General features: G+C 38.5%; 1 long non-coding RNA gene and 1 pseudogene across 2 annotated transcripts; one reads left to right on the top strand and one right to left on the bottom strand.

Moving 5' to 3' along the window:
* Window positions 1-357: 357 nt before the first annotated feature.
* LOC309621956 (heterogeneous nuclear ribonucleoprotein A3 pseudogene) lies at window positions 358-1378 on the bottom strand (annotated as a pseudogene). The gene has a single exon. The product of its transcript is annotated as a heterogeneous nuclear ribonucleoprotein A3 pseudogene (transcript).
* A 4220-nt stretch (window positions 1379-5598) lies between these two features.
* Window positions 5599-13201, top strand: LOC309621961. The gene is made up of 2 exons (XR_014240352.1): window positions 5599-5735; window positions 11525-13201. It is a non-coding gene; the product is annotated as an uncharacterized lncRNA (long non-coding RNA).
* The last annotated feature ends 1359 nt before the right edge of the window (window positions 13202-14560 follow it).

Genomic DNA, 14560 nt, shown 5'->3' with positions numbered 1-14560 from the left:
AGCTACAACAGATAAAAGACCTCAGGAATGTACATCTAATTGACCCTCCGTTGCATGAATCAATAGCTGCACTTTTTGCAAACTGTGGCTAGGACAGTCCTGAACAAGAAGGGTTTCCTGTTTAAGCTGCAGTAACTTTTCTGACTATGGATCATCGTTCCTTCTGCGGCAGGTTTTTACAGTTCCTCTAATGCATTTGGGACGACTGTCTCAAAGTAACCTGCAGCTTTCCTGACAACTCCTCGCTCTCTCTCCTGCTAAGAACTGTAGCCCTTTTCTTCTGAGTTTTGAGAACCTTCTGCTACCATATCCACCACTTCCACCACCAGATCCATAACCACCACCATAGGGACTTCCCGAGCTTCTTCCACCAAAACTGCCCCCCTTCATGGGTCCATAATTTGATTGCTGTTGTCCACTATAATTTCCAAAATCATTATAGCTCCCACCACCACCACCATAGTTACCTCCAAAATTTCCTCCTTCATTGTAAGCATCATATCCTCCACCACCGCCACCATATCCACCATCTTGGTTTCCATATCCTGGTCCACCACCACCATAGCCTCCTCTACTACTGTAACCAGGACCACCACCATCGTTACCACCGTCGCCTCCAAATCCGTTTTATCCACCATCACCTCCTCCATAACTACCTCTGCTGCCACCACCTCCACCACCATAGCCTCCTCTTCCACCAAAGTTTCCACCACGGCCAAAGTTACCTCCACCACCTCCAAAGTTTCCTCCACGACCCATAAAGTTGCCAGATCCACCTCCACGACCTCTCTGTGATCCAGCAGATTGCATTTCTTGTTTAGAAAGGGCCTTTTTCACTTACAATTATGCCCATTAATAGTGTGGTATTTCTGAACAACAATTTTATCAACTGTATCATGATCATCAAAAGTTACAAAAGCAAATCCTCTCTTTTTTCCACTCTGCCTGTCTTCCATAACTCCTATGGTTTCAATCTTGCCATACTTTTCAAAGTAGTCTCTCGAATTACATTCTTCTGTATCTTCTTTAATACCACCAAAACAAAAATTTTCTTCACTGTTAGACGGGCACCAGGCTTTACAGAATCCTCTCTAGAAACAGCTCTCTTTGGTTCCACTACACGCCCATCAACCTTGTGTGGTCGAGCACACATTGCTGCATCCACCTCTTCAACCCAAGAGTAAGTCACAAAACCAAAGCCCCTGGAACGGTTTGTCTGGGGGTCTCTCATCACCACACAATCTGTAAGTGTGCCCCATTTCTCAAAATGTTCTCTTAAGCTATCGTCTGTAGTTTCAAAGCTCAGACCACCAATAAACAGTTTTCTCAACTGTTCTGGTTCCTTTGGATCATGGCCCTCCTCCCCCCGGCGGCGGCGGCGGCCGGAGTCGGGCTGGGGGCGACCGGGCGGCGGTTTTACCTCCGTTTTGAGACCGGACTCGCCTCTTCCAACTCGAGTTCAATATGGGACCGAGAGCCCAGCTCTGTTCTATGTTGGGCCATTTTACTTCAGCCCAAAAAAATTTCTTCTAGTATTCCCTAAGGTCTGCTGGGGATCAGTTTTCTTATTTTTCATTTATCTGTATTTGATTTTTTAAAATTGATTCCAATTTTCTGTTGAGATTCTCCATATTTTAATCTATTAATCCCCATCTTTTACTCTCAATATAGTCATTTTAAAGTTCTGTGCTAACTCCAGAATCTGAATTCCCTCTAAATCAATTTTTCTTGGTTTTTTTTTTTTTTTTTTTTTTTTGTCTTAAGTTTTAGTCACTTTTTCCTGCTTCAGGAATTTCATAATTTTTGATTGTGTGCTGGACGTGGTGAATAAAAAATTCATAGAGACTGAAGATGCTATTACTTTGCACCAGAGAAGATTTACCCTTTTCTCTGTTAATCAGAGTGGCTGATCATTTCAGTCATTTCAGGAATTTTACTAGGTCAGAACTGGGTTGGAGCTTTAGTTGTCTCATCCTACCTATGATTTTTCCTAATTTGTGGCCTCCCTGGATTTTTGCTGTGAGCCTGACAGGTCTTTGATTCTTCAATAAATACAGTCAGTTATTGACTTCAGTCTTTCAGATGTTTGAATTCAGCTCTTTAGGCTCTCAGTTCTCACAGCTTCAGAGTATGGCAAATGTAAGGAGAGACCAGCTATGTATTTGTTGCCGTTACACTTTCTCAGTGAAAATTTGTCTCATAAACACTGAAACATTGCAGATGACTTCACTTTTTCTGACTCAGCCCCCTTCTTGGGGATGGCACTTCTGGGTTTTTACTGTGAGTCTGGTAGGTCTCTAATTCCTCACTTTGGAAAGTTCTCTCCCTCAGGCATTAGGTATTTAGCTTCCTGCTTTATATAGGTTCAAAAACTGGCAAATGTCTTGAAGAGGAGACCTAATGATTGTCACAGGCCCCTTTATCTAGCGGGATTTGGTTTGTTAGTGCCATGACTGTGCAGGAAATTTCACTCTGCTTTCTTGGCTCAGTCCCCCATCATCCTATACCACCCTGACACTAAGGAAATGTCCTGTGGGGGAAATCGGCTTGACATTCTGCTAGATTTCACTCCATCATGCCAGCAAATGAGTTCATCAAAAGATATGGTGATTTCTCTTTTCCAGTGGAGTATGTCTCCCTACACCAAACCCCTGCTCCAAATCTCTAAATGTCCCTCTCTAGCATATTAGTTGATATTGTTTCTTGATTGCTTCCTTAGCTCGATGATCTTTTATTCAAGTTTGTTTGCTCGTTGCAGCAGGAGTGATGGCCTGTGCCTACCTAGTGCAGGCATATTATTATGGAGATATGGCTTTGGTCCCAGACACCACAATAAGGAGAATATCATAAGAAAGCAAGTCACACGAGTTGTTTGGTTTCCCAGTGCATGTAAAAGTTATGTTTATGCTATACTGTAGTCTATTAAGTGTGCAATAGCATTATGTCTAAAAAAAGTACATATCTTAATTTGAAAGTAGACTTTAAGAATGCTACCCATCATCTGAGCCTTCAGCAAGCTGTAATCTTTTTGCAATAGTAACATCAAAGATCACTGATCACAGATCATGTAACAAGTATAATAGTGAAAAAGTTTGAAATATTGTGAGACTTACCAAAACATGACATAGAGACACGAAGTGAGCAAATGCTGTTGGAAAAATGGCACCACCAGTAGAGCTGCTTGACACAGGGTTGCCACAAACCTTCAATTTGTAAAAAAAAAAAAAAAAGCATTATCTGCAAGGTACAATAAAGTGAAGTGCAATAAAGTGAGGTATGCCTATACATCCTGCCTCAAAGCAGAAATCCTATTTAGATCACCTTTAATTTCTCTCTATGATATATCAATAGTTTTCTATTCTAATAGGGTTCTTACATTTTTTATTACACTTATTATTAGGTATATGATGTTTTGATGATAATGTAGATGGCATATTTTTTAGTTTTTAATTTTATAACTTTTCAGACACAGAAAAATGTTAGTGGAATTTTTTAATGTTTGGTCTCTTATCTGGCAACTCTTCTAAAAACTAACTGATATTCTAATAAGTTATCTGTAGATGGTTTTGGATTTTCTGTATCCTTAATTATATCAACTATGGAAAGTGACAGTATGATTTCTTCCTTTCTTAGCCTTATATTTCTGATTTCTTTTTCCTGCCTTACTGCTAATGCCATTTAATACTTTTACTAATAGGTTGAATAGAAAAGGTAAGAGTTGGCATTCTTATTTTGTTCCTAATCTTACAGTGGACGTTCTCCACATTTCACTATAAATAGGATGGTGGCTCTAAAGTTTTTTGTAGTTTCCCTTTGCTATGAGTTTTTAATCATACATAATTATTGAATTTTATCAAATGCTTTATCTGACTATACTGATATGATCATATACATTTTCTCCTTTATTTTATGGATGTGGTGCATGACATTTATTGATATTTGAATGTTAACTCACCTTGCATTTCTGGAGTAAAACAACTTGGTAGGAATTCACACACACACACACACACACACACACACACACACACACACATTCACTCACTCACACACTCTACATTTGATTGTCTAACATTTTGTGTATGATTTTTGCTTCTGTATACATAAGGGAGATGGGCCTATTTTCTTTTCTCATAATTGTCCTTTTAATTAGTGAATAGTATATAGAGGGTAGAGATTTAAAAGACCTTTTAAAAGGTCTTCTTCTTCTGTGATATAATACAATACAGTATTACTCCATTTTTTAAAAATGACCTTTTTCATTTTCAAATAATTTCAAATCTGCAGAAAAGATACAAACAGAGTTCCCTTTACCTCTCTCCCAGTTTTTCCTATTGCTAACATCTTATACTACCATAGTATATTTTTCAAAATTAAAAAGCCAACATTTATACATTACTATTAACTAAACTTAAGACTTTTTTTGGATTTCACCAGTTTTCCTGTTAATGACCTTTTTCTGTTCTAGGACCCAATCCAGTATATCACATTCCACTTAGTTAGTTGTCATGTCTCCTTAGTCTTCTCTGGTCTATGACAGTTCCTCATTCCTTCCTTGTTTTTCATGATTTTGACAGTCTTGAGGAATATTTGTCTGATATTTTGTAGAATTGTTCTCAGTCTGGGTTTGGCTGATGTTTTTCTCATGATTCGACTGGAGTTATAGGTTTTGACAAAGAATACCGCAGAAGCGAAGTAACCGTCTCATCACATCATAACAGAGAGTATGTAGTGTCTCCGTGACATCACTGGTGATGTGAAACATCATCACTTGCATAACATGGTGTTTGCTTGGTTTCTCCACTGTAAAGTTACTTTTTCTCCCATTTTATACTGTCTCTGGAATTCAATCATTAAGGCCAGCCCAGGACTGGACTTAAGGGGAAGATTAAGCTTCACCTCCACCTCCTTGGGGAGGAGATGGATGCCGGGGGGGGGCGGGGGGGAGGTTACCTACATATGGAATTCTTCTGTTGGCAAGATTTGTCTTCTCCCTCCCTCCTATTATTTATTTATTTATACACTCATTTATTTACTCCATTATGTTTTAATATGGATTCTTTATAATCTATATACATAATTACAACCTTAAAAACCTCTGGTTCCCCCACTGACATATAAACTTTTTGAGGAAAGGCTCTGTTTCTTTTTTATTTTTGTACACTCTATGCGTTTAGCATAGTCCCCTAATTTATAGTGGACTTCCAGTAATTATTTTTTAATGGATATCTTTCCACTTCAACTGAAAAGTACCCTTTCCTTATATAATAGCATTCTAAATCCAAAATAAAAGTAGATTTTAAAATAAGTAAAAGTAAACTCATGCATGATCACCCTGTAATAAGTATGTAAAAAAGCACAGGGTACTGCAGAAATAACTTAACCATTTGAGTTGGATGTGTCTCCAAAAAATATTGAAGCCACATTTGGAAAGAAATTACAGTATTTGATAAGCCAAGGATATGACCTGCTGTGTGCTTTCTCTTTTTTGTTCAGATCACCAAAGGAGATTAAGACCCCGTTTTCTCCCTTCTCTGGAAAATTATCATCTGATGCAGTCACTCAGATAACAACAGAGAGTCCAGGAAAAACCATGTTTTCATCTGAGATTTTTGTTAATGCTGAAGATCGTGGACATGATATTCCAGACCTCAGTACACAGAAGTTGGGCAAAGTTCCTGTCAAGTTTGCTTCATCATCTTCAGTCCAACAGATTACTGTTCTTCATGGCACAGATGGTAAGAGAATTTTAGGTCACATTACCAACTTTTGTGTGTCATTAACTAAGAAATTTCTTGATTGGGTCTTTCTAGTTAGAAAACCTAATTTTAATTTTAAGCATTAGGTTGTACATGATTAAAACATCTTTTATTTACATAGCTATGAAGAGAATATAATTTATTATGTTTTTACTTCAATTTCTAGTGAAGTTAACAACCTATGTGAAACTCATGCTACTTGTGGCTGACGTATTTTCAACTCATAATACTTGTCATAAGAATGCAAGTAGTTCATGAAAACATAAAAACTATAGAGGTTCAATTTTAGGGAGGTAGATAACTATTTGGCATTGTTTCTTTTACTATTGTTTTGCATGATACAGTGAACAGATAGCAAACACAATACCAGTCTATTTCTTGCTCAAGAAACGTTGAGCAGGGACCCAGGTTGACTGTGACTCTGCTTTCTTTAAAACATGGAACCTTGGATTCATCATCATAGTCAACTGGAAGGGACGAAAAGCATGGAGGAGCACATGTTGGGAGGCTTTTATGGGCTAGGCCTAGGTGTGGCCCACATCACTTTCCACTGACTAGGAATAGTTTAGCTGTGCTTTCCAGGATGAAGAAGAAATGAGTTTTGGTGAACAGCTAGCAATTTCTACCATAAGGTCTACATTTAGAGTGTTCCTATGCTATCATGACAGTGATATTTTTATAGTGCTTATACTATATAACATTCAAAATTATAGCAAGTTATTTTCTTTTTCAGACCAGTAACTGGAAAGTTAAGTTCCCATTCTACCTCCAAATGAGGGTGGGAACTTTCAATTACTAATTTTAAAGTATTCAACAGTTTGTACAAATCTATTCAAAATATATTTTAAGTTTTCCTACTTGTGCAAAAAGTTTACCTGTCTGTAGGTATAAATGGAATATGCCTAAATGTATAAAGAAAATTGCTTAGTTCCACATGTAAATTGCACTGAATTTAATTTGAATAAATACATTTATATGTTGAAATGGTTATATTTCTTTTCTTTTTTTTTTTTTTACTTTTATTTATTTTATTTTTGGCTGTGTTGGGTCTTCATCGCTGCGTGCAGCCTTTCTCTAGTTGCGGCGAGCGGGGGCTACTCTTCGTTGCGGTGCACGGGCTTCTCATTGCGGTGGCTTCTCTTGTGGTGGAGCACGGGCTCTAGGCGCGTGGGCTTCGGTGCATGGGCTCAGTAGTTGTGGCTCGCGGGCTCTAGAGCGCAGGCTCAGTAGTTGTGGCACATGGGCTTAGTTGCTCCGCGGCATGGGGGATCTTCCCGGACCAGGGCTGGCACCCGTGTCCCCTGCATTGGCAGGCGGATTCTTAACCACTGCGCTATCAGGGAAACCCGAGATGGTTATATATCTTATACATTTTTATTGTGATATAAAATTATGCCCCCCAAATGTATAGTCTAATCAATATCACACAGAACACCTTTAATGTGTCAGTTACCTATTGCCACCGTGATACTGTATAAGAACCTCGAAAATCTCAGTGCTTCGTAACAACAGACATTTGCTTTCCTCACTCATGGGCTTATGAGTCAGTTGGAGTTTGGCATCAGGATGCAAAAACGGTTTGGGTCTGTTCCACATGCCTTGTACTGAAACCCAGGCTACTCTGGGTATGCTGTTTTCATGTTGGTGGCAGAGCACAGGAGAGGAAATCCAACTGTGAAAGTGTATTTTATACCTCTTCTGACATCAAATGGATCGGTCTACATAGAGCCCACAGTTCACGGTCTTACCTTTACATACAGGTACTTGGTAGAAAAGACTCCTTTAAAAGAGAAATATTATTTGGTTTAATAATAAAAGATTTTTAACTCTGTGGATTCAGAAGTAAAATTTTAAAAATATTTTAAAAGTATACAGAATAGCATGTTGAATTTATGACTATGTGTCCACTGCTCTGAATTAACAAATTAAGAGTAATATGCTATATGTTTATATTTAGTTCCATTTGCAAGTTTTTTGAAGGAATAAAGTTTATGGTTGGACTTTCTTCTTTACCCTTCTGCAGTCCTTTCTTTCTCTCCCAGGAACAACCATTATTTGCTGAATAGTCGCTTCTTCCCCCAGAGATAGGCAGTCCAAAGTAACTTTAAGACTTCTGCATCCAAACAGAAAGTTGTTGAGAATTTCAAAAAGCCACTTATCTTGCCTCTGAATTCTCCATCTCCACATGGTAGCCATTCTTGCCCTGGGTCCATTGTAATTCTGCCCAATTGTTGTTGTCCATTTTCTGCAAACTTTGAACTAAATGGTAAATTTAACCATCACCACCAAGCTTTATATACACTGGTGGAGGAAGAAAACTACTAAGTCAATATTCTAACAATAATGACTACAGCAACGTCCAAAGAGAAGTAGAGGCTACAGCCTATTTTTCCTGTTATTTAAATTCTTCCAGCCTCTATACATTTCTTCATTCTCCTTGAATTCAGCCAGGTTCTCATTGGCTGGGGCTTTGCCTGATAGGTTGGTACAAGTATTCCTAAGTAGTCTAAGGCTTTGCTAGCCCTGCATAGGTTTAAGGTCATTTTTTGTTAATTTCTATGACCAGGCTTGGTAAAGTGGTCCCCTAGGTGTAAGCCATACTCCTACTGACTTTCTTCTTTTAAGGTAACCTTATTTCTCCCTGATAGTTAAGGTCAATTGTAGTTTTAGTCAACACTATGGCATCCTATTCCCTGTATTGTTTCAGTGACATAAAGAATGTAAAATGACTAGATGGCTCCTGTCTCCCGGTAGAAGTGCCCCTCCCTTATTTCTAAGATCTTCCATCAAACAAAGCAGAGTCACAGAGATAGAAAGCAAAAGATTTTAAAGGCTTCTGCCTTTGTTCCTAAATATATGCATTCTGTCTGTAGGATAGGCAAGTGCCATATGTGGTTCTGAGCACATGCCGTATTTGGCAAGCTAGCATTCCAGCCTCAGAAAGTGATGCCTCCCAGCTTGTGCCATGACAGTTATCAGTAAATTGTTCACTCGCTTTTTTGTTTTTGAGTTTACCATAGCTGTGGGTGATCAGGCTTGTGAGGAGAACAGTGACTCCCTTTAGGCATCAGCCTGTTGTCTCATTTCCTTCACTATGAAGTCAGTTCCTTGGTTGGAAGCAGGGTACTAGTAATATGGATTCCATGTCAAATCATCAGAATGATGGAGTGGTCAAGGATGGTAACACAATTCTAAGTAATATAAAAGTTGTTATTGCGTCCAGAATGAAGGAGATCTCATTCTACTCTGGGACTATCAGACTCTGTCTAGAGTATTTTGATTTTTATAAACTAGACATGGGCAACTAGGAGTCCATCTAGAGGTGATTACAGGATGCAAGAGAAGACCATGGTCCATAAGGATAAACTGAAGAAGCTGTTGTGTTTAATCAGGAGAAGTGGTAGCTATCTACAAAATTCTATTTGAATGAGCAGTACAACCCCATGAATACTGAGGAGTAACCTAAACAAGAATTTTATAGGACTCATGTGATGGCAATACTAATCCTTTGTGTAGGCATAGAAAAGGAGAGTAGACTAAAAGGAGGGATGGGATATTTCTGAATGGGAAAATTGAATATTTAAAGATGTCATTTATTCCCAAATGAATTTAAACTCTAATGTAATTCTACTCAAAATTCTAATGGAATTGTTCTTTTGAACTTGTTTAATTGATCTTAAGTTTTTTCCGGAAGACTAATAAAGAAAATACTGGAAAAGAAGAGTAATGGGGAGGATAAATTTTAGCAGCAGCCGGTGGAGTGTTTTAATGGGATGCCTGGAAGTTGCAGACATTATTCTCACCCTTGACCTATGGGCCCAGACTTAGTCATATGTCCATACATGTCTGCAAGGGAGATTGGGAAATACAGTGTACAGATGAGCAGTATGTACCCAGCTAAATATCAAAATGCTGTTACAGAGAGAGAGAGAGTTTCTACCACATCATGAAAGAAAAACAAGTGTATAGAAAAAGATTTCAGGGACTTCCCTGGTGGCGCAGTGGTTAAGAATCCACCTGCCAGTGCAGGGGACACGGGTTCGAGCCCTGGTCCGGGAAGATCCCACATGCCGCAGAGCAACTAAGCCCGTGTGCCACAACTACTGAGCCTGTGCTCTAGAGCCTGCGAGCCACAACTACTGAGCCCATGCTCCACAACTACTGAAGCCTGCGTGCCTAGAGCCTGTGCTCCACAACAAGAGAAGCCACTGCAGTGAGAAGAGTGAGAAGCTCGCGCACCACAACGAACAGTAGCCCCCCCACACCGCAACTAGAGAAAGCCCGCGTGCAGCAATGAAGACCCAATGAAGCAAAAAAATAAGAAGAAGAAGAAAAAGATTTCATCTTCTATAATAATCAAATTACTACCATGTCACAGACATTTTAGAAAGAATTTTAGCAGTTAGTATTTAAAAAAAAGAAACTTTATAAATGACATAATTTTTCACTCTGAAATCAGAAAACTTATGTGAAATGGGGCAGCAGGGGAGAATGGGTATGCTATAAACAGGAAGTCTTTATTACAGAATTCTTTATTATTGAAAATTTAATCCAGCCTAAATTTTTAACATTATGAGAAGGGTTAAATACACTTAATGTGTAGTAGAATGATAAAAAATGTGACGATAGGAAATAAAATGAATATTTTATTATCAATGTAAAGTAGAAAAACTGAATTCCACATTATACATACTATACACAACTATGTAAACAAATAAGAAATACAGAGGAAAGACCTGTAGAAATACATTAAAATATTAATAATAGTTATCTTTGAGTGGTAAGACTTTGTCTTTTTTATTTCTGTGTATTTTTTTAATATTGAGAAGTTATACTTTTTTAATGGGAAACTTATTTTGAAAATCTGCCACATAGAAGAGAATTAGATTTACTTTCTATGACTCTGGAGGGAGAACCTTCAAAGATCAGTAGTAGGGGTTAACAACGACCAGGTTTGGGTTCAATATAAGATAAAGTGTTTCTTAGTTAGAGCCATCTAAATATGGAATAGATTGCTAGGAAGTCGTCTTCTCAATGAATCCTACCCTTACCACTCTATTTAAACTGCATCCTGCTGCAATTTCCCAAATACTTCTAATCTTCCTCAGCATTTTCTAATTTTTGGGGGGGGAGTGGCTGTTTTGGGTCTTTGTTGCTGCACACGGGCTTTCCCTAGCTGTGGTGAGTAGGGGCTACTCTTCGTTGTGGTGCATGGGTTTCTTATTGTGGTGGCTTCTCCTGTTGCAGAGCGTGGGCTCTAGGCGCACAGGCTTCAGTAGTTGCAGCACGAGGGCTCAGTACTCGCAGCACAAGGGCCCTAGAGCACGTGGGCTTCAGTAGTTGCGGCACATGGGCTCAGTAGTTGTGGCGCTCGGGCTCTAGGGCGGGCGGGCTTTGGTAGTTGTGGCACGCAGGCTCAGTAGTTGTGGTGCACAGGCTTAGTTGCTCCACAGCATGTGAGATCTTCCCAGACCAGGTATCGAACCCCTGTCCCCTGCATTGGCAGGCAGATTCTTAACCCACTGCACCACCAGGGAAGTCCCAGTATTTTCTAATTTTTTATGTCACTAATAATTTATAAAAATACTAGATGATTTACTTATTTAGTATGCTAATTGTTTACTGTCTATCTCCCTCTTCTAGAATGCTAGTTTACTGATACATTCCAAGAATCTTGACCACTGCTTGGCACATTAAAGGTGCTTAATATTTGTTCAGTTAATTAATAAATGTTTTCTTATTAATTATTCTGATCTTTATGTCCTTAGGCCAGCCTTTACTGTTGCCATATAAGCCTTCTGGTAGTACAAAGATGTACTATGTTCCCCAATTAAGACAAATTCCTTCATCTCTGGATTCCAAGTCAGACACCACCATTGAGAGCTCACACTCAGGTATTATGCAGAAATTATTCAAAATTTTATTTTTTGAAATTTTATTTGTGGATTGGCTGTTTAATTCTGGATGACATATGAAAGCTCAGTGCTCTTTAATCTTTAAGTGAAACATGGAGATTTTCATGACACAGGCTCTGGTTCAGATAGGTGAGTTATTTGGTCAGATGTATTGTGTACACTCAAACATTTGATAAATATTTGAAGAAAATTGTATGAACAGTTACTTGTTTGGGTTAGTGGACTCCATCTAGGACAAAGGTTTCCAAGTTTTCTCTGTTCACAGTCACCTTAGTGTTTGGGTGATTTCTTTTCTCATCATCGTGGGGATATAAATCATCAGCAGCATATAAATACATGAAGTATTTTTTCAGACACTAAGCTATTATGTTATTAGGGTATAAAAATACTTAGCGTTTTGATCTTACAGCTTAATAAGCAAAAATATTTTTCGTTTTGTGTTTGAAAGAAAACATTTTACTTTGTTCAGAAATATGCATAATTACTTGCTAACGAGATATGTGTGGCTATTAGGGCACAGTTTCTCAAACCTTGAGATGAGATTGGACACAACCACCCTCATTTATTGCTTTTGTTACAGAAACCGTCAAAAATCCAACTCTGCAGAGATACAGACAGCAGCATTGAAAGGAATGTAGCAGTATCTAATGTTGAAACTTTAAACTATCTTTAGCGATTAGTTTTTGTCCTGTACACCAGATATTACATATCACTCTTTCTCTAGAATTTTAAAATATCCCACAACATCCCTGTGAGATCACCACAATAGAACTGCAGATTTAGAAAATGAATAGCATCCTGTGGAGGAACTGAATAAATATTTTCTGTGGAAAATTATAAGGATACAGAGTTGGTATGGTGCGGGGTTTTGATTGTTGGGATAACATATTGATTGGTCCACAGGAGTTGACTTGGTTCAGTTTAGATATAAATTGTTCATGATTTGTCAATAGACATCTTTATAGGTGTAGAAATTAAAAAGAAAGTAGTTGTCCCTGGTCTTACGCAGATTTTCTGTTAATTTTAAGAGGACCCAACTAGTATCTAATGGTAACTGAGTTAAAGCCCCGATATAATTGCTCCTGATTTCCCACTGTGATGCCACTGAAAAAAAGAACCACAAAATGCTCATATGTTAGGATTGATTATGAAGCCTATAACCAGGAACTGGAAGAAATTTTCACTACCTGCATGGCTATGATTTTAAAAACTCACTTAGTGGCTACGAGACATAAAACAAGCTTACTTAATTGATTGTAGGTAGGAAAATCTTTTATCTCAGTCTCACTTTCAGCCCCCTAGTTCAGAAGACAGAATGTACCAATAGAAGTCTAATCAGGTGTTCCAGTATTTTTTGAGGCCTCCTGTGTACTTCTATTCATTTACATCCTAACTCTTCCCTTTGGAGACATTAACTTTGAGAAAAATTGGACAGTAGTGGGAAGAGGAAATGACTCAGGGATGGTACACTGTATCCTGAGAAATACTGTCCGTATAAATAAAGTACTGAATGCATCAGTTAGACAAGAAGAGATCTGTTGGCTATATATACTTGAGGTTGTCATTTATCATGTTCTGCATCTATTCTGAGAGTGAGGGAGTTGACAGTAGAAAATAATAGTTTCTTAGACCAGTAGAGCTGATCTAGATGAAAGCCTAGGAATTGTTCTGATAGATAGTGTCTATTAGTATGTTGTGATTCTATAGATACTAGAAAGATCCAACTAGAGTTTGGGGCCAAGGGCAAGTCATAAACCATTGCAGATATTTGGACCAAATAATTTCTCCTCAGTTGAGAATGAGTAAACAATTGAACTCATAAAATTCTTTTAGAGACAAAAACAAAGGGACTTCCCTGGTGGCGCAGTGGTTAAGAATCCGCCTGCCAATACAGAGGACACGGGTTCCAGCCCTGGTCCGGGAAGATCCCACATGCCACAGAGCAACTAAGCCTGTGCGCCACAACTACTGAGCCTGCGCTTTAGAGCCTGCGAGCCACGACTACTGAAGCCCGCATGCCTAGAGCCCGTGCTCCACAACAAGAGAAGCCACTGCAATGAGAAGCCCGCGCACTGCAACGAAATGTAGCCCCCGCTCGCCGCAACTAGAGGAAGCCCGTGCACAGCACCGAAGACCCTACACAGGCAAAAATAAAAATAAATAAATTAAAAACAAAACAAAAACAAAAAAACAAGGCAAAGGTAACCTCGCAAAGAAAGAGATAGATGTTAGAGATTTACTCATTAGGTCAAGTAACACTCTGAAGTAGTAACAGGATTTCATTTATATCTGACAGTAAGTTCTGTGAAGATAGGTACTATGTCTTTTTTTTTGTAAGCCATTTTATACCTCATACCAATATATAATATAGATGTTATTTTTATATTCATTTAAAGACATTTAAATATTTTGTGTACTAGTACTGTCAATAGGAGCAAAAAGCCATGGGGAGAGAACTGGTTGGGATTTTTAAAACAAAGTGAGGAGTTAATAGCAGAAAAAAATGGTGGAGTAAAGACCTCCAACATTTTGCCCTGTGATAAAAGCAACAGAATTTTGGCAAAACTTTATGGAAAACTTTTCCAAAACTCGAAATTAACCAAAGGCTTGTAGCTTTTGTAGTAAGCATTTATTCAAGAAAAATGGCTGAACCTTGATAAGAATAGTAAGCTTGTGGCATTTTACCTTGCCCTATTCTCATTGCCACACTCAGCTCAGTGATAACCTTGAAAAATATCAGCCTGCATTCCCAGGACTGGAGGGAGCAGAACAGAGCTGGACCTCTTTCACAATTTCATTCCCAAAGAATTGTCAGTATTTGATCTGTCTGATGGCTCTCTGGAAGACTCCACTCAAAAGGCTTATCTTTATTTGACCTTACCCAGAGCT

This window comes from Balaenoptera borealis (assembly GCF_965194805.1).
Source record: "Balaenoptera borealis genome assembly, contig: HAP1_SCAFFOLD_1284, whole genome shotgun sequence".
NCBI lineage: Eukaryota > Metazoa > Chordata > Mammalia > Artiodactyla > Balaenopteridae > Balaenoptera > Balaenoptera borealis.
Note: the sequence above shows the minus strand (reverse complement) of the source record. Positions and strands in the feature narration are given on the sequence as shown.